This window comes from Pinus tabuliformis, chromosome 1_2 (genome assembly GCF_031772625.1).
Source record: "Pinus tabuliformis cultivar Carrire ecotype Pingquan chromosome 1_2, CPIR1, whole genome shotgun sequence".
NCBI classification, from domain to species: Eukaryota; Viridiplantae; Streptophyta; class Pinopsida; order Pinales; family Pinaceae; genus Pinus; species Pinus tabuliformis.
In genome coordinates this window covers 785,169,173-785,190,357 of record NC_142298.1, presented here as the reverse complement: position 1 = coordinate 785,190,357, position 21,185 = coordinate 785,169,173, and positions in this window count along the sequence as shown.

The following is a 21,185-nucleotide window of genomic DNA, read 5'->3' as shown; positions in this document are numbered from 1 at the left end:
TTTATGTGTGAAAAGAAATTTAGCATGATATGATATATTCTTACATGCATTCAAATAAAGCTCCTTTTATCACCTTTACAAGCTATCTACATTATTTCGTTTTACGTTCATCTTTGTGTATCCGATAGTTGTTGTTCTTCACTTTCAGAAAGAGTATGGAGAGCAAAGTGTTGAGAACAATGGTGAAGAAAAGCAAGGCAGTCGCCTCTGAGAAGTCATAAATGACTCCTCTGTTTACGGATACTACATGCAACAGAAAAGAAGGAACCTCTACATGGGAGGATATGTATAATATACTGGAGGAGGAGAAACTGAGTATTATGGAAACAAAAATTACAGTTGATGGACGTGATTCCTCAAGCACTTCCATGTTAGAGACGGCATGCTCATTTTTGCACCGCGTGGCTGCGCGGTCGAGGATAATACCTTATACCGACATGGTTAAATGGGTTATTGATGAAGCCAACATCTCAAACAGAGAATTCAAGACAAGAAGCCAAGGGGTTATGAGATCTTTTACCCCAGATAACCTATGGCTTATGTACCACCTTCCAGAGCCACAAGTCATCTACAATAGGCAGTTCATGGAGAATTTTTCCAAAGAGAATGACGACCGAGCAAACTGCACCTGGACCTAGTTGAATAATGAGGAAAAATTCAAGAATGAAAAAAAGGTATGTACACTACTTCGTCTATTTGTCCCCCTCATAGTTTTGCAACGTCTATGTTATGTAGACTATTTGGCAAACCCGATAGTACTAAGTTCTTCCCAGAATGGTTGTCATTAATAGATGCAACTGTTAACACAACTATAATGAATTGGGCACAAATTTTGTCTAACAATTTAGCAAAAACAATTATCGAGTATAGAAAGAAAAAAGTGTTGCTTCGAGGGTTTACCCTCCATTTTTTATGAGCGCCTATGTCATGGACGCAATTTGTTTTAGTTCGGAATTCCCTATCATGGGATGGAAATGGACTGTTCAAAATCCATTTCCCATTCACATATACCACAAGAACATGTGGGAATCCAATTTTCAACCACATTTTTTCAAGGTTTGTCGTGGAGTTATGTTCCCTATTCACAAGCGCCTTTAACAATGTAAACTTTGAAACGGGAACTATAAACTCAAAATGTGAACTCTGGCCAAAAAACATCAAAAACAGTGCTAAAAATGAAAAGTGTGTATACTGGAACGATGATTTTATTTTTTAGGGGTCAATTTTGAACATGTTTTAAAAATGGCAGTGACTACGAAATTTACTATGAAATTTTCGTGCAAAATATAGCTTCAAAATGAAAGTGATGATACTAGAACAATGATTTTTTTTTTAGGGTCAATTTTCAAACTTTTTAAAAAATGCTAGTAAAACCAAATTTTTATGTGCCAAACAAAGTTGTTTATGAAGAAAAAAACACATTAATGTTTTTGGTAGGATATCATTTTTCTTTCCAAAGTATAAATTCAACATGTTTTCAACCATAACATGCTAGATACAAAAGAAAAATGATTCAGGGAATCGCTCAGCCACCAGCTGGGCAGGTGGGTGAGCCGACAGGGTGGCACCGGCACAGGCCGTGCCACACCGGCGGCCAGCCTGCCCACCCGACTGGTGGCTGGGCAATTCCGGGAATCGCCTAGCCACTAGCTAGGCAGGCAGGCAGGCCGCCGGGGTGGCGCGGCTGGTGGCTGGGCAATTCCATGAATCGCCCAGCCACCAGCTAGGCGGGCAGGTAGGTGGGTCGTCGGGGTAGCGCCAGCCTAGGCCGCGCCACCCCAGCGGGTAGGCAGGCCACCGGGGTGGCGCCAGCCCAGGTCGCGCCACCCTGCCCGCCTAACCGGGTGGTGGCTGGGTGATTCCAGGAATCGCTCAGCCACCAGCCAAGCAAGCGGCTGGTGGCTGGGCGATTTCCGGAATAGCCCAGCCACCAGCCGGGCGGGCGGGTGGGCCACCACGGTGGCACCAGCCCAGGCCGCGCCACCCTGGCGGCCCACCCACCCGCCCGGCTGGTGGCTGGGTGATTCGTGCCACCCCGGCGGCCCGCCTACCCACCCGGTTGGTGGCTGGGCGATTTCAAGAATCACCCAGCCAACAGCCGCGCGCGCTCGCCCATCCGGCTAGTGGCTGGGTGATTCCCGAAATCACCCAGCCACCAGCCGGGCGCCCAGAATGTGGGAATCACCCAGCCACCAGTCGAGTGGGCGGCTGGTGGCGCGCCCGGCTAGTGGCTGGGTGATTCTAGGAATCACCCAGCCACCAGCTGGGCGGCCGCCTGGTGGTTAGGTGATTCCTAGAATCACCCAGCCACCAGCCAAGCGGGCGGCTACTAGCTGGGTGATTCCCGGAATCACCTAGCCACAGCCGGGCGGGCGGGCGGACCGCTGGGGTGGCGCGGCCTAAGCTGGTGCCACCCCGGTGGCCCGCCTGCCCTCCTGGCTGGTGGCTGGGCAATTCCGGGAATCGCCCACCCGCTAGCCGCCACCAACCGCCTGCCCGGCTGTTGGCTAGGCGATTCCCGGAATCGCCAAGCCACCAGCTGGGCGGGCGGGCGAGGTGGCCCAGCCCAGGCCGTGCCACCCCTGCGGCCTACCCACCCGGCGGGAATCACCCAGCCACCGGGCGGGCGCCCTGCTGGGTGATTCCCGCCGGGCAGGGGGCTGGTGGCTGGGTGATTCCGGGAATCACCCAACAACTAGCCGGTGGGCGGGTGGGCCGCCGGGGTGGCTGGGTGATTGCCGGAATCACCCAGCCACCAGGCGGGCAGTGGCTGGGTGATTCTGGGAATCACCCAGCCACCAGGCGGGCGATGGCTGGGTGATTCCGGGAATTAGCCAGCCACCAGGCAGCCGCAGGCTGGGTGACTCCCAGAATCACCCAGCCACCAGCCGCAGGCTGGGTGATTCCGGGAATCACCCAGCCATCAGGCGGCCACCCAGCCACCAGATGGGCGGCCGCCTGGTGCCCTGGTGGCTAGGTGATTCCGGGAATCACCAAGCCACCAGCCAAGCGGTTGGCTGGTGGCTGGATGATTCCGAGAATCACCCAGCCACCAACCGGGCGGGCGGGCGGGCGGGCTGCCGAGGTGGCGCGGCCTGGCCGGCTGGTGGCTGGGTGATTCCTAGAATCACCCAGCCACCTGGAATCACCTAGCCACCACTCGGGCGGTCGCCTGGTGGCTAGGTGATTCCGAGAATCACCCAGCCACCAGGTGGGCGGTGGCTGGGTGATTCCTGGAATCACCCAGCTGTGGCCGCCTGGTGGCTGGGTGATTCCGGGAATCACCCAGCCATCAGCGAGGCGGTCGCCTGGTGGCTGGGTGATTCCCAGGATCACCCAGCCACCAGTCGGGCGGCCGGCTGGTGGCTGGGTGACTCTCGGAATCACCCGGCCACCAGCCGGGCGGCCGCCTAGTGGCTGGATGATTCCGGGAATCACCCAGCCACCAGCCGCCGGCTGGTGGCCGGGTGATTCCGAGAGTCACCCAGCCACCAGCCGGGCGCCACCAGCCGAGCGGGCGGGCAGGCCGCCGGGGTGGCGCGGCCTGGGCGGCTGGTGGCTGGGTGATTCCGGGAATCACCCAACCACCAGGCAGCCGCAGGCTAGGTGATTCCCGGAATCACCCAACCACCAAGCGACTACTCGGCTGGTTGCTAGGTGATTCCCGGAATCACCCAGCCACCAGCTGGTTGGCCGCTTGGTGGCTGGGTGATTCTCAGAATCACCCTGCCACCAGCCGGGCGGTGGTTGGGTGATTTCGGGAATCACCTAGCCACCAGCTGGGCGGCTGCCTGGTGGCTGGGTGATTCCCGGAATCACCTAGCCACCAGCCGGGTGGGCGGCTGGTGGCTGGTTGATTCATGGGATCACTCAGCCACCAGGCGGCTGCTCGGCTGGTGGCTGGGTTATTCCGGGAATCACCGACCGCCCGACTGATGGCTTGGTTATTCCGGGAATCACCCAGCCACCAGTCGGGCAGCCACGGAATCACCCAGCCACCAGCCAGGCGGGTGGCTGGTGGCTGGGTGATTCCCGGAATCACCTAGCCACCAGCCGGGCGGGCAGCTAGTGGCTGGGTGATTCCAAGAATCACCCAGCCACCAGCCGGGCAGGCGGGCAGGCCGTCGGGGTGGCGCGGTCTGGGCTGGCGCCACGCCGATGGCCCGCCTGCCCGCCCGGCTGGTCGTTGGGCGATTCCCGGAATCGCCCAACCACCGGCCCGGCGGGTGGGCGGGCCACCGAGGTGGCGCGCCGCAGCCGTGGGCATGGGTGGGTGAGGGGATAGGGTGGGTATGGGCATGGGCAAGGGCAGGTGAGGGGGTGGGGCGGGTGAGGGCATGTGAGGGGGTGCGATGGGCGAGGATGTGGGCGAGGGAAGGTGAGGGGGTGGTGCGGGTAAGGACGTGGGCGAGGGAGGGTGATGGTGTGGGCGAGGGTGGTTGAGAGGGTTGGGCGGGTGTGGGCGTGGGCGAGGGCGGGTGAGCGGGTGAAGTGGTGGGCGAGGGCAAGGGCAAGAGCAGGTGAGGGGGTGGGTGGGTGTGTGAGGGGGTTGGCAAGTGGGCGGGTGAGGGGGCGAGTGAGGGGAGTGGGGGGCGAGGGCGGGTGAGGGGGTGGGTGAGGGCAGGTGAGGGGGCGAATGAGCGGGTGGGGCGCGTGTGGGTGATGGCAGGTGGTCATTGCAGATATTCCCCATGGTTTCAATATTCCAAACATTGACTATGATAGTGACCCTTATACTTATCAAGCTCTTAGTAAAGTGGTTGCGGGATTTGTAGAAGTCACTTCATCACCATTATGGAGATTTGTGACATTTCATTCAGACACACAATTGGCAATGATATTGTCAAGCTTCAAGGGGAAAAAAAATTCAAGGATGCAGCTTACATGGTAAGACGTTTAAAATGTATATTTGATTAATGTTGAAAAATTCATTTATGTACAAGTTAATTGAACTTTTACTATTTTATGTTACAGGCAAAAGTCAAATCTTCTTAACAATGAAGATCGACAATTTATAAATGATTTTGAGTTCATTCATATTGACAGTTGAGCAAAAGATGATAGCCATATGTCTATGATTTTTAGTCGGGTAGACAGAAAGAGTCATAGCCAAATACTGACTTATGATGTTGTTGTGAGAAAACTAACATATGAAGACAAAGAAGCAAAAGGAGAGATAGTTAACATTTATCAAAAACCACAATTATTGTTTAACTATCTTATAGACATTTGTTCAAATGAAGGAGATTGGGTTCTGGATTTATTTTCTGGCTCAGATAAGTTTTATTATATGGAATTGAATTTCAATATGTTATTTTTTAATTAATATGTCATTGTACAAATTTAGTTCATTATTTCTTTTGTGCTTGATAATTAGGTACAACACTAGCATGTTGCCTTCAAAAAGGAAGAAATTGCATTGCAATTGAAAAAGATCCACTACAGTGCAATTTCATTCAACAAAGAATTAATGTTCTTCAATTTCTTCCAGATGCAATGCAAGAAATTGGGTTGAAGAAATGGGACTTTAGTGAATCACGTGTGGCAAAAAAGGCAAAGGAACCCCAACCACCATTACATGGAATGTTTGGAAAGACATACATTGGGAGATTTGCAAACATCAAAGATCCATTAGAAGAGGAAAATGAGTAAAAGGAAGCAGAAAATATTGTGGAAGAAGACAATGATGAAACTCTAGAGGACAAAGAGTTTGGATTACGTGACATTGTTGATTAAATTTAAGTTATGCTTGTAAATCAAGCTTTGCAATGTCTTGACTTTGACATTTTATGAGAAGAATAAACATTCAATTAGGGTTGTTATCCGTTCAATATTTGTAATATGTGATTTTCGCATTGATTTTTAAGTTAATCATTATTTTTTGAAAAAAAAAAAGTGATTATTATTATTTTTTTGACATGAAATTCATAAAAAAAGCTATTATTTAACCATTTTTAGTTAAAATTATCATATAAAAATTGTGATTTTGACATGTCAATTCTAGCAAAAAATTATCAAAACGTGTAGTTTTTTAGTTATATTTATGTTAAAAATGGTTATTTTTATGTCCATTGTTAAAAAATATTGTTTTTTAGAAACAATTATTTCATGTGGATTGAAAAATTAATTAAGGATGTATAAATATGTAGAATATCGAAAATTTTAAATATCGATCTTCTAATTTAAAAATGCAAAACAATAAAAACCTCATTAAAAAAAAGTTAAAATTAAAATAAAAACAAGAAAATGTGAAGAAAACGACCACTTCAAAAATGATCAAATTTACAAAATAATTATTTACATTTTATACATTAGAAACTTTAAAGCCAAAAACCAGGTCTTTTAAAAAAAGGGGGTGATGCAAAATACTCACTTTTCAAAATCAGCATGAAAATCACCACCATTCTAAAACGTAATGTACATAAAACTATCCTTCCCATGACATTCCTTCCAAAAGCTATGCTCTAAAAAAAACATGTTCGTTCTGCATCACCCCTTTTCAAAATCAGGTCACTTTTTTGCTATCTCTATGAAACGGGTAACAGTATCAGTTCCCATTTCAAAGTTTACATTGTGGGCATCTCGATTATAAAGTTTATAATCGAGATGCCCCCAGGTTTTCCCAAGAAGCTGAAATAGGCATCCTCCTAGTGGCCAGATGGTTTGGGGAGGAAACATTTACATATATTAGGGTTTTTGGCAGCATCACCTCCCCCCATGTCCTCCCATACTATGTTCCAGATAAATTGATGGCTAGAGAGATAGCCTATCAAACAACTAGTGAGGGAGGAATGAACAAGACATTGAAGGATTCAAAGAAAGACATCTGGCCTACATTCCCTGTACAGAGTGGAGCATTTGCATTACATGACCTAGGGCATGCATTCAAAGAATCAGAGAACATGCTATCTCTGTGATTACCTAAATTCCCTGGAAGGCAATATGACCCATTCAACACTATCGAAAATTTCACCACTCTAGTGAAAATAAAAGTATTCAGCAATGAGGCAGACGCCTTTGATGATATCTTTTTGTAGAAAAACACCTTCACAGAAGTGAAGCATATGACACAACTACTTTTTGACCATGAAGATGTGGAAATTTTTTACAGTTACGGAGAAAGGAGGTTAGCAAAGGTCCCATTGGACCAATTATTGATTGAACCAATAAGGGAGCCTACTCCTAGTGTGACTATAGAAGGTGACTCCAAAGAAAATTCCAAGACCGATTCTAGAGCAGAATCTCAAGAGAAATCTACTAGGGAATCACAACAGTCATCGCAAAATGGAAAAAGTAGAAGCATGGATTCAGTAAAGGATACAACTCAATCTACATAGAAGATAGCTAAAGAAACTTCAGCTAGCAAGTAGGCTGAAATCCCTACTACCTCTGCACAGCCAATAAAACCCTTGTTAATCGATTTAGAGGAAGAGTGGGATAATTTTAATAAAAGTCTCAACACAGAGGAACAGGCGTCAGAGTTGCAAACTCCACAACAGAAAACAACTCTGGAAATTACAGTGGAAGAGACTGCAAATACACAAGAGATAGAGCACATCCCTGCTACCTCCACTTCCGAAATAATTTTGAGAATTAAAGAAATTCCCCCTCTAGATGTGTTCTATAACCCAAAGGATAAGGTCGTGGTGAAAAGACAAATAAAGAAAAGGAAATTCGACTCTACAGCTGCTACTACCCCCGAAAATGAACCAATGGATGTTCTATGGAAAGACTCACCTGTTTACCCATTTGCCAACCTTACTAGACTCTCGCAGTTTGCAGGTGCTTATGCTATAGTGACTATGGACAAAGCAACATAAATACAAATGTTGCTTAGAGAAAAGGAAGATAAATCAACGTCGCTTAAGCAACAATTACATCAAGTAAAATCCAACGAACAGGAAGAGATACAATTGGCTAAGCTTCAACATGTATTTGAACAGATGCAAATAGAACATCGAACCAGCTTAGTCGAGAAGGAAGCACAGATGCAAGCAATAATTGATCTACACAAAGACGATCCAAAAATTGATCAGTTTGTTACTGAATTACTTGGTCTTAACTCCCAGTTGATACACCAGAAAGAATTATTCTACCAGAAGATTTCACAATGGAAATCTTATTACGAAACAAGCGATAAACTGACAAGTCAAGTCGTGGAAATGAGACTTGAATACGATGATAAAGGTCTCTGATTTTATCGCCTAGAAAGATACAAAATATGGGAGAAAGGTTGACCTGCCCAAGCTAGAAGAATCACATAAGGAAATCGTATTTGCAAGCTGGTTTTCTTGGCTTAAAGAAGTAGGAAAGGCAACAGCAGACGTGGCGACAGCAACGAATAGTGTCATAGAAAACATCAATGAGAATTTACATAATGCCAACCTTGTGGCAGAGTCCATTATGGGTTTCCTCCCTAATGTGAAACAAATTGAACAACAATGGAAACAGGTAGCGGCAGAAAAAGCTGAAGTGAGAAGGCAAATGACCAGGTTAAGCTGGGAAGCATAATGGCAAAACTTAGTAAAGCCTCATAGCCAATGGATGACCCTGCGATGCCTAACTACTTATATGGAGAAAATGGCACCAGCACTGACCGATGTCGTATTCGCTAGACAGTTGAAAGTTGAAGTCGGCCAACCAACACAGCTCAAGCCCATGATGGATATTTGCGATCTGAAGGATCAAATGCAGGATAGTTAGTCACCTTGTTTATTTCCATTTTGATTTTATTTTTGCACAAATTGAGGCAGGTCATTTAAACCTCCTCAACTATTTTTGTAATAATCTATTTTTAGTTTTATAGTTTTAGTATTTAAACCCCTCTCATGCATTTAGAGAGGGGTCCAGAATTTTATCAGAAACAGTCTTCAAAACATGCACTTTTGTCCCTTTCAGGAAGTTTTGGTGAAATTAATGGAACGTGATTTATTTTCTCTCTGATTTAGCATCTTCTACTGAAATTGCACTTTTGTACTCTTAGATGGTGTTGAATGGATTGAAGATAGATCAATATTGTTGAAACACATGAGTAGGACGTATTATAAATGGTACTTTTATCTCATAATCCTTTTTACTTATGTATTAAGAAATGATTTCTTCTCGAATTGTTTATGTATGAAAGTTTGAATCTTGATTTCCATTATTGCGCTTCTGTGTGATGATGATCTATATTTTAAGCTGAATATATGAATAATTCTTTATGCGATATATCTTTCACAATCGTTTCGGCTAACTTTTTATACGAAATGATTATTGTTAAAACAGATTCACTTCTCATCGCAATTGAATGATCTTTATTACCAATTGCTTTTAGATATTATGGTAGATCATATACATCAATTTTTATCTTGGGTATATTTCTAATTAGTTAGTGCTTAAATTATGATAAAATGCATGTGATTGTTAGTTAATATTAGATTAATTTTATCTTAGACATTACTTTAAAACCTCACATATCACCCCATTAGCACAAGCATTAAATAGATTGGGAAACTAGTATCATTATCCCCAGTCGGAGCCACTACTCCAAATGGAAAAGTATCTGCCAACCAAGGTCCGAACCGGGTGGTTTTCCCACATGTTGAAGCAACGATTTTAGGGGCTTCAACAGTGGGGTAACATTTTTACCTCTGCATTAGATGAAGGAATAATTCACTAAGAATTGGGTCTTGTGCTAATTTAGCACTAAGGTGTTTTGGACCATTTTAGATCTTAGAAAAGAGCGGGGCGAGTGGAATACAAATTAGCCTTTCCACCCACAATTAAAGCACATGATATTTCCCATGTTTCTTTACATAAAAAGCATGTTCATATTGTTAATCATGGTATTGATTGGTTTGTGATACAAGTAAAATCCAGGGGAAAATTCCTGCCAGAGCTAATGTGCATTCTAGATCGAAGGTAGATCATGCTCCAAAATTGAGTAATCAAGCAAGTCAAGGGACAATGGAAGAACTTTGTACCAAATGAAGCCACTTGGGAAATGGGTGATCAAATAAGGGTATCCTACCCAATTTTGTTTACTGTGTAAATGTATATAAAAAGAGTTGTGTATATAAATCTCGTTGTTGAATTTTTGCTTGGGAATAGAACATTGTTGAATGTTGTGTTCGAGTATAGAACACCAAGGAAAATGTTCCTCTAAGGGATTGGGGTATGTGACAACCCCTTTTCTACCCCTTATAACTGTCACTATGAAATGTAATTTTTGTATATAATGTGAAAATGTAAATAATGACTAGCTAGAGGGGTGGACACAGATTCAAAGGTCTAAGGAGGAGTTGTTAGTGTTGAGTGTACAAACCCAAGACATAACATTTATTTTACCACCTATCTCCCTATTGAATTAATGGATATTTCTAGTGCCAACATAAAAGTGAAGTATGGAATGCTTGAGAAAAGGATGAGCCCATATAGTCCCTATCTCACAAGACAAGTTGTAGAAGTCAACATGCAATGGAGAGAACATGAATTATGCTTAGTATGTGGGGGAGGCTTACATACACACAATAGTGGTATGAAATGTAATATGCTTAGACACACACACTTTAAGCACGGTTGTGGAAGACACACAAGAGAGCATTCAAAGAGATGAACACTCTCAGAAGCATGGACTTACAATGTGATATTAGAGCAAAGGAACTTGTTGGAGAAGGGGAAAAAATCCAAATATATGCGTAGAGCTTGAAAGCAAGCTGAGGAGCGTGGTGTAAAGAGAAGCACACTGTATTGAGAAGGTGGAGTCACAATGGACTCTGTACTTCTTTTTAGTAGGTGGAGACACTATGTACTCTAGGACTTGTTTTGGTTTTTTCACAAGTGAATACCCTTAGGGTGGACTTTGGATTCCTGTGAAATATAATAGGTGGAAACATAGTGTGCTCTATATTCTTGTGGGTGAGCAAGTGGAGGCACTCTAAGATCTGGATTTCTATAGTGTGAATCAAGTGGAGACATCGGGGGCTTTAAACTCCTTTAGTGTTTGATATGTGGAGACACTATGTGTTTTTGAATCCTGCAAGGCCTTGCAAGTGGAACATTGTGTGCTATGGATCCTTGAAGTGTTTAGTGGGTGGAGACATAGTGTGCTCTGGACTTTTGGTTGTGAAGTGGAGACGCTATGCACTATGGATTACCATATGATTTGGTTAACTAGAATGGTCTAAATATCCCTTCAGTACTTAACTCCTCATACTCTGAATTCAGCTCAAGAGTGGTCTGTTGCAAGAAATATTGTAGTGTAGCTGACCTATAGTTGGGTGGAAAGTTGAAGTCCTTCCCTAAGTTTTCATTCATTAAAATATATATAGATAAGTGAATTTACTTATACTTACGTGCATGGTGGATAATGCAAGATGTTGTTATGTTTATGACTATGAATATATCAACACTGTTACTGGAGGAATATATTACTCCTATTTATTTACAATGAGATGCTTATGTGAATGTTCTCATGGTTTTGGAGGGCATACAAAGTATGTGTTTTTTATGTGTCCCTAAACTACAAATTTATTTACATGGTGTTGTATGAATACTGGATATGTTCAATTATTTGTTATAATGTATGGATTTCATTGCTTTCCATGGCCATGTATGCTTAACTTATTAAGATTGTTGATTTTCATTATGTTGCAACACATGATTTATTATTAACTCTAATATTAATGTGAAATACCCTATTTAGGGGGGGAATGTAGTTGCATTTGAGTCATAGAGTAGCATAACCATAATTTGACTTGTTCCTATGCCAATTAGCGAGCACATCGATAGTTGCAATGATGTATTGTGGTCAAGATTAATACCTATAATGTTAGCATGGAATGATGGTTTCATTCCTATGAATGTTAGATTTTTTAGTAACATTAGGCTTTAAGTAAATCCAATGTGAAGTCCCTGAAATCCTCAGAGTTGTTTTTGAAGTGTTGTAAAGCATCAGACTTGTGTCTGAAATCGAATAAATCTCCAGTGAGATTTTGAATCCAAACCAGATATACTTTTTTGGGTGGCAGAATTATGCGGTAGTTTGAATATCCAAACCATTTACACTTGTGCACTTTTGTGAGTGCATCGAATTTGAATTGACCTGGATGAATTACAAGGAAGAAAGGGAAAAGATTAAATCTAGGGTGGGACCCATTTGTGATTTGAAGGATTGGAGCTAGATTTTCATGTAGGCAAGTTTTTGTACAAAATCTGGAGTGGGGTCGTTTAATAAATGTTTGGCGCAAAGTTGAATATCGTCACAAGAGACATATGTATCCGAGAATCTGGGGTATCCGAGGATGAGGACAAGGCGCGAATGTGCAAAGCCCCTGACGTGGGCTAGGTCTGAATATGGTTGAGGAGATGTAGTGATTTAGATGGATATGGGGATTTGAGAATCTAGGAGATTTTCCAAGTACAAACTTCGTGTGCAATCGAATGTCACTTAGGGTTTAATAAAAAGGAATTCCTTTCATTATTTGAGGGGTTCAGGCTTTGTGGGACCTTCATGTTAAAATAAAGTGGAAAAGTGTCACGGGTGAATGACTATGGTTGTGAAAATTCCACATAAGTGTCATGGGTGATATGGTAGGGTCATGTGCACCATACATGGTTGCCACAGTTTCCACATGGTAGAGACCAAGATTCAAATGGTAAATATTTGAAAGGGAACAACTTTCAATTCAAAGACCTGATTGTAGCAAAATTGATATCATCATAAAGCTCTCGATGAACTGAATATGATAGTGTTATCCAAAGTTAATTTCACAAACTTTGGAGAAGGAAATTTTGTAATGCCACTTCCATAGAGAGATCTTGGAGGTTGGATTAGTTAAATTAACACTTTCCATCAGTGTGGGAAGTCTAAGGAGATGGGAGGGAATTCTACAATCATTAAGATATTATAAAGTTAAATAAAATAGATAAAAAATAATAAAAATCTACCGTGGTCAACAATGCCAAACATGATCCTACTTACATTGTAATCTTTTTTAGTGCAAAACCTATTTCATTATCATTGAGTTTGAACCATGGCATCTAATGAGCATTGCAAATGGATTAACTAAATGATACATAGAGATATAATAAGGACAAATGGAAGACATGTTCATCAATTGGTGAAACCTGGTGCCATTCTTGTAGATTTGTGAAAGTGTGACATTTAGATGAAGAGCTTTAAATTACTCATTTTTATGGAAGCAATAAAGATATATATGTTGTGAATATTTTTTTTTTCTATGATATATTAGTATAAATTAATTTTAACTTTTTTCAAAAGGATAAACATTTTTTCAAGTTTTATATTTTAAAAGAAATTTTTATTATAAGAGATTTGATCTCTTTAAACATTTAATATATCTAGAATTAATTTAAACATTTAACATGTCTAGAATTAATATAAATTTATGATGATTGTATTCATATCCATTTAACTATTAAAATCTTTGAAGTAATATCCTTAACTATTAATTATAGAGACCATATATCAACTCCATAATAACTATAAAAAAATACACCTTCATTTAAAAAATATATATTAATAAAATATTTAAATAACCACAACTCTTTTTTTAATATAATATATACAAACTCACCCCTATATATATATATATATATTCTTTCATATACATATAAAGAGAGAAATAAGAGAAAAATGTTTTATTTAAAATATAAATCGAAATATTTTATTATGAGCCACATTAAAAAGTTTTTTTGTTTTTTTTTTGCTTTTTTTATATATTAGTTAATATAGATACTCAAATATTATATTTAATATTTTTATTGAAATATTTTATAAATAATGAAGAAATATATAATTGGCGAGTGTAAATATAAGATTTTTTCATTTCCAATTACTTTATATCTTTTTACTTATATAAAGATGATATAAATTTATATTCTATACACACACCATATGTGAATTCTATGTTGAGCACAAAAGGAATTGCAAATCTTTTTTATATTGAGTTATAATATCAAAAAAGATAGCAAAGCTAACAAAGCAAACCCACGGAGCACAATGAACCAAAAATAAGATTAAGATTAATAAGCTTTTGTAATTCTTTTAATTAAAACTAGCCAAATATGTATTTTGATTTTTTATTTTGAGCAACATTGTTTTTTATTTAGTGAATATTTTAATTTTATTTTAAAAGAGATATTTATAAATTTCAGGTTGGGCAGCAAAATATATATATATATATATATATATATATCCCTTTTACTAGGTTATAAAATGCATCCCTGACTCAATAAGCAAGGAAGATAAAATAAAACTAAATAAAATTAGTATAACCAATATAGATTTATCTTAAAAATAAATATAATAAACATTAAAATATCGAATTTTTTTGAAGTACAAATACTTTTAGAATAAATACCTCAAAAAAAATTGAAATTTGATTTTTGCAACCTTTAATAAATTTAAAATTAAGATAAATTATACTGATTCATATTAAACACATTACTGGTCTATATTAAAAAGAAATAAGAATATTTTTTTAAATCTTATAGACATTGTATACAGTCTTCATACAAAATCTGCAAAACCATATATACATTTTCATAATTAATGTTTAATTATTATAACATTATCATAGGTGTGACAGAAATGATAATTCAAGGGCAGGATGTGCTTATGCATTTACTCGTGGGCATGGCCCGATGAAAACCCTACCTTTATAAATATCCACGGTTATCTTATATGAAATATTTGTGGTTAAGGTATTTATACAATTAATATTTTTTAAGGTGGATTTAATATTTTCAAATTTTTGGATATTTGGATGGCTAATTTAATTTTTTGTTGTTTTGATTTATAAAAATTTGAATTTTGAATTTTATAATTACGAGAAGATAATCCCCAATTTAAATTAATTGAAAATGTATTATATACTCTTAAAAGATCAAAAGGTAGAATTTAAACTATTTTAAATATAAAAATTATTTTTTAATTATTTTATATAATATAAACATAATTTTTATTTTGTTATTAACTATATATAATAAATATATACAACATTATTTATAAATATTATAATAATTTATTTATGGATCACATTATTTATATTAAAATATTTTTTAGTTATTAATATATTTATAATTACACCATAATATTATATAATTTTGTATATTAAAATATTTGATTTATGATTTGTATTTAATTCATTATTATTATTTTAATGATAATTATCAATTTTATATTAAGAATTAGCATTATACCTCTCTCTTATTAGAAAGTAATTAACTTTTATATTTTTTAATTATTTTTTCTCTTTCAATATTAAAATATTTTATTATAGTGTATATATATATATATTCTTTTTTATGTGTATTCATATTAAAATATATTAGTTAACGTGAATGTTGAAACACTTTATTTAAGTTTTGTATTAAAATATTTTTATTGATCATAAGAATAATATATATTTTTAGTCCTAAAAAGTGACAATAAAAGAATTTTTTAGTTGTGATAATTTTATTTTTCAATTTGATATAAATTTTTGACTTAGGGGCATTTAAGCTGTCAAAATCACTTAGGGATCGCCCCTGGCTTAACATGACTAGATTTTTTGACCACGAAGTTTTTAACGGGTGACCTTCACATCACATAGTGACTTAACAATACACCTCATTATCGTCTATTCTAAACCCATAAACAATATAAAATTATGTCACTTAACATAGAAATACACATTTATTTATAAATGTTTTATAATACATATATATAAATAAACTAAAATGATATTGCATTTCATTTAAAGAACATTTTATTTTTATTTAAAACTAAAATATGTGGTTAACTCTAGGTTAAAAACCAAAGGAACTTCGTGCTATGCTATAGTATTGTTTTTGGAATATAACTTAAATTTGAATTTATTTTGTTTATTTAATTCCTTTAAATTTGAATTTATAATGTTTTAAAGACAAAAAGAACATTTTTAAACATTAAACTCATCTTATATGCACATTATTTTAAATTAAAATAATTTAAAATATTATAAAACTTAAGTATGGTATATTATAGAATTATATAATTCAACTAAAATAAAAATGATCATTTTTAATATCTCACTATAAGAATTGAGGATGGTTTAAAATAGTCTTGAAAATGAAGTTTTATGTGTGACAAGGTTTGAGGTTCAAATCCCTCAATTCCCTTGTGTTTGCGGAAGAGGTATACTTAAGAATACAAGGTTATAGTGGAAACGATTGTAATTGAGAGGTACCTGCCTAGAGTTTATAGTGGTAGCAATTGGAATCAATAGGCACCTATTTAGAGGTTATAGCAGTAGTGATTGGAGTTGACATAGTAGTAGTGGTTGGAGTCAAAAATACGAGACCAATCCAATTGAAAATTCCTCTAAATACCAAAAAAAAATTGTTCATTTTTAATAATTAATATAATTTATGAAATGTAAATTAATTGGTTGTGTCTTAGTGGCAGAGTCACATAAGGTTTGAGTGGAGGTGTCACAATAGGGTCAAGAACGGAGTGTTCGCCTTCCTCACTCTTGAGGCCTTCATCCAGTAACATGTTTGTGATGGAGATTAACAAGGCATCATTTGGGGATCTTAATTTCAAAAACAATATTGATGATAGTGGTTGAGAGCCCAAGGGCATGGGGTTTTTTGTCCCAGTGGTGATGTCTATGTGGGCTATGGCTCGAATGTTAATGGGTACAACCCTAGTGGTGATGTCCATATGGGAGTCAAGTGATGTCCTAGAGTATCCATTGAAGGGATGACTTCCTGCAAAATGTTTGTCAAAAAGCTAGAACGAGAAGCTCACCTCAAGAGTGATAAAGTAGAAAAGGTATGCGATGTGTTTGACAAGACACACCAGCCAGATGAGGAAGGAATTGGGGATATTGATCTCCAAAAATTACCAATATTTTTCAAGTATCTCTTTGGAGAGTCCCTCTACATGAGGGTCAATGAAGTTGATTTTGTACTCACACTCGAAGCCAAGATACAAGAATTGACAGGAATTTCGTTGGGTTCATTAAGGCTCCTCTACAAAGGAAGGTAACTTAAGATGGAACTAGTACTCAAAGATTTTGAAATTAAGAAGGATGTCTCTATCTCTCTTGTTACTTGCCTGAATGATGGATCCAGGGGTGGAGGGGCATCTTCTACATCAAAACCCATGTCTTTCAAGGATGCCCTAAGGACAGGTCCCAACTTTCATCAACCTTAGTTAGCTCCTAGGTTGTTCCAGGTGGATAAAGCAGAGGTTGTGCCCTCTTTGGAAATTTCACACTCAAATCTGGAGGACTTATTTGAGATCTGCGTTGTGGCAGGCCTCATCTGATGCTTCAATGGCTTATGGACTCATTCATAGGATATTTATAAGTGGATTCATTCGTCTTGGACCAAGAAGTGCAATGTCATCTTATGCTCAAAATGATTTTTTATAGTGTGTTTTGTTGAATCAGATATTACCAGAAGACCCTAATTCGTGGGCCTTGGTTCTCGGTAAAGCAAGTTTGTTTATAACCCATTGGTTTTTGGATTTCGACCCTCTGCAATAGTTTTACCAAGCTTCCAATATGGGTTCGACTTCCTAATCTGCCTGCCCACCTATGGCACTATTCAGTTTTTTAGGATATTGGAATCTCCTTGGGTCGTTTTCTTTCCACGGATCTTTCTCAAGGACAGCTTGGCTTGTATACCTATGACATAATATGTGTGGAAATTGATATCAACAAAGGGCTGCCAAATCAAATAAATTTAAAAATCAAAGACTATCATTGGTCCCATTGAATCTTTGGATTACAAGAATAATGCATTTCAGTGTTGAGTGTGTCTATAAACTGGCCATTTATAGAATTATTTCCCTTAGTAAAATCCCAACAAGAATCCTCATAATAGATAATAGATAAACCTTGTCCTGCCCCATATGGAGGGCAAGGCTTCTTCTATCTCTGACTAAGAAGATGAGGGTGTTGATGATGTTATGATTTTGGGGAATAAGGACAAGACTGTTGTTATTCATCAGAATCCTGAGGACTCAACATGGAACTAGTAACCGCTACAAATAGGCAATTGGTAAACAAAGATGTATCTTTGTGTATTTTGAAGCATGCTCATGAATCAACATCTTCTGATACCAATAAAAAGTCTCCTTTAACTTTCAACAATAATATGCAAATTACTTTAGTCAACCCACCTCTTGCTAATTGAACCAAAATTATTAAAAATAAAAATAAAATTAAAAAAACCATCTCAAATAGAATAATTTTTTTTCCTGATTGATCAAATCCATGATAATTTCAATAAAATACAACAAATCCTCAAATAATTAATTATTATATTATTTATAATATGAAGTATTAACCCAAAAAACACAAATTTCATAAAAGACCAACAAAGAGGAGCGGGCAAATAAACTAATAATAAAAATGACACAATTCCCAAAATAAAATCAAAATTCAATCAATCCAGTGTCACACTAAATTGAACTTAATTCAACTTGCAATTAAAGTTGATTACAATATATTTGTTATGAGACAAGTATTTCGGCTTAAATCACATGATAGAACATTTGTCGACGCATTTCGAACCAACCAGTGTTGTTCATCATTAGGACAAGTTGAAGAATCAGATCTAGCTTGCATATTAAATAGTCAGAGCAGAACATCCAACGACTATATTTCTTGATCAGGTAACGGCTATATTGACCAACGACTAACTTTGACTGGGAAACGGTTAGTTGGACTGTATTAGGGGCATGACCTTTATTTAATTAAGTAAATTCAATTGATTATTAAACTGATAGTTAGTTATATTCTTATTAAAATAAAAGTTAAAGGAACTATTTTATAAACTTATAATTATAAATATATAATAAAATAAATTAATTTAAATTAATAGTTAGTTAAAAAGGTTATAAATATTAGAGTAATAAATCGTTAGTTATAAAGGTTGTTAAATATAAATATAGACAGTTTGTTATATTCTTATTAAATAGTTTATTTTTTTTAAAAGGGACTATTTTATAAACTTATAATTCTAAATATATATTAAAATAAATTAATAAAAATAAAAAATAAATTAATTTTAAATTAATAGTTATTTATAAAAGTTATTAAAAATATTAGAGAAATTTTAGGGGTTAGAAAGAATTAATTAATAATCTATTTAGGGGTTATTAATTAGAGTTTTGAAAGGATTTATTGTATTGTTATTAACAATATAATAGTGTTATCATAATAATATTTAATTAATAAAGTCGTGTACTTATAACCTTCAAATCCTAATAAATATCTTAAAATAACCTAGAAGAGGGTCAAAGAGGTTAGAGGAAATCAAGGGGGAAATAAAGAAGAAGCTAATAAGAGAGGGGCAGGACAGGGAGGAAACGACTAAGAGGTGAGGGTAGGGACCTAGCAACTACTGATTTTCCAACCATCCTCCCTATTGAGATTATTAGGTCTCCTCTCAATTTTGATGGCTTCCCTAAATTTTCGGTGATGGAACTACGAAATTCTAGCAATAACATTGGCATCTTCAATACAGACATGATGATTGGTCTTCTCTACATGCTTTGCTAGAGCGGAAGACTTGGTTCACCTATGCCTCATATCAGCTGCGTGCTCACTAATCCTTTGATTAATGGAACGCCCAATGTCACCGATATAAGGGATCCCACAGGAACAAGGAATAATATAAACACCCTTCATGTCCTTAGGATCGATAGGATCCTTAACTGAATGGAGGGATTTACGAAGGGTGTTAAGAGGTCTAAAGGTTGAGGGAACATTATGTTTCTTAAGAATCCTTGCAATCTTATGAGTTGTCCCTTGAACATAGGGAAGATGGACCCCTTGGATTCGTTCTTTAGGCTCTTTTTTAACAATCGAATTCTTGGAGGCTTTGAGAAAAGCCTTTTGACCTAGGAATCTGCTATAACCGTTCTCGACAAAGACATTAAGGAGATGGGATTTCTCTTTCTTGAAACTTTTATTATCAGAGACCCTTATGGCACGAGTAGCGAGAGTGTTGAGAACGCCCAACTTTTGAGTCGGGAAATGATGAGAATTGGCATGAAGATATTGCTCTGTATTGAATTTACTTAATTAAATAAAGGTCATGCCCCTAATCCAGTCCAACTAACCGTTTCCCGGTCAAAGTTAGCCGTTGGTCAATATAGCCGTTACCTGGTCAAGAAATATAGTCGTTGGATGTTCTACTCTGACTATTTAATATGCAAGCTAGATCTGATTCTTCAACTTGTCCTGACGATGAACCACACTGGTTGGTTCGAAACGCGTCAACAAATGCTCTATCATGTGATTTACGCCGAAATACTTGTCTCATAACACTTAATATGGATCACAGAAGCCTAAATTCAACAATATATTTGGTTTTTCAACTAAAAAAAATAATGTGAGCGTGTGTTTCTCCACTGACCATTCCTAAAAAAATTGAAGTGACGTGAAACCCTAAAATTGCCGACATTTATGAAAAAACAACTGGACAAAGTTTATTTTTTCAGAAAGAAGACACGCGAGACGCCGAGATTGTCGAATTGCCCTCAATTAACTACACTGACATTTTGGGAAAAATATCCACTAAGTAAAATATAACACGGAGCGGAATTTTGTCGAACCGACATTGATTACCGACATTTTGAAAAAAAATGAAAGACATAACCCGGAGGCGACGTATATCCGCGGCTGATTTGAAAATGCCACCGCGGGATATACGTTGCCTCAACTATTTCAGATTTCATTTTTTGCTTACAGATGTCTGCACTGTCGGTGGCATTTAGTAATTTGCTTACAAATGTCCAAACGTTATGCACTCTGCGGCAACATTTAATATTTTTCATTTCATAACCGACGTGGTATGCACTCTGCGGCGGTATATAATATTCCGCCTCTAAGTTTTAAAAAGGCATTAAGGCAATAATTTCAGTAAAATATAAATATATATATATATATATATATATATATTTGGCATTTGGTCATTTTTGGAGCGTTGTCGAGGGTCCGACAGTGAAATCCAGTTAAAAATAATAATTTAAATTTAATTTGGTTAAAGTTTGTATTGTTTTTATGGTGGAAATGAATTCAATATATTTGTTTTTTCATAGTAGGTAGATTTTGTTGAATTGTTGAAATAATTTCTCAATGATTAATTTTTTTGTTTTGGAATCAATTGGATGTTATTAGCACCATAAAAATGTGATGTAT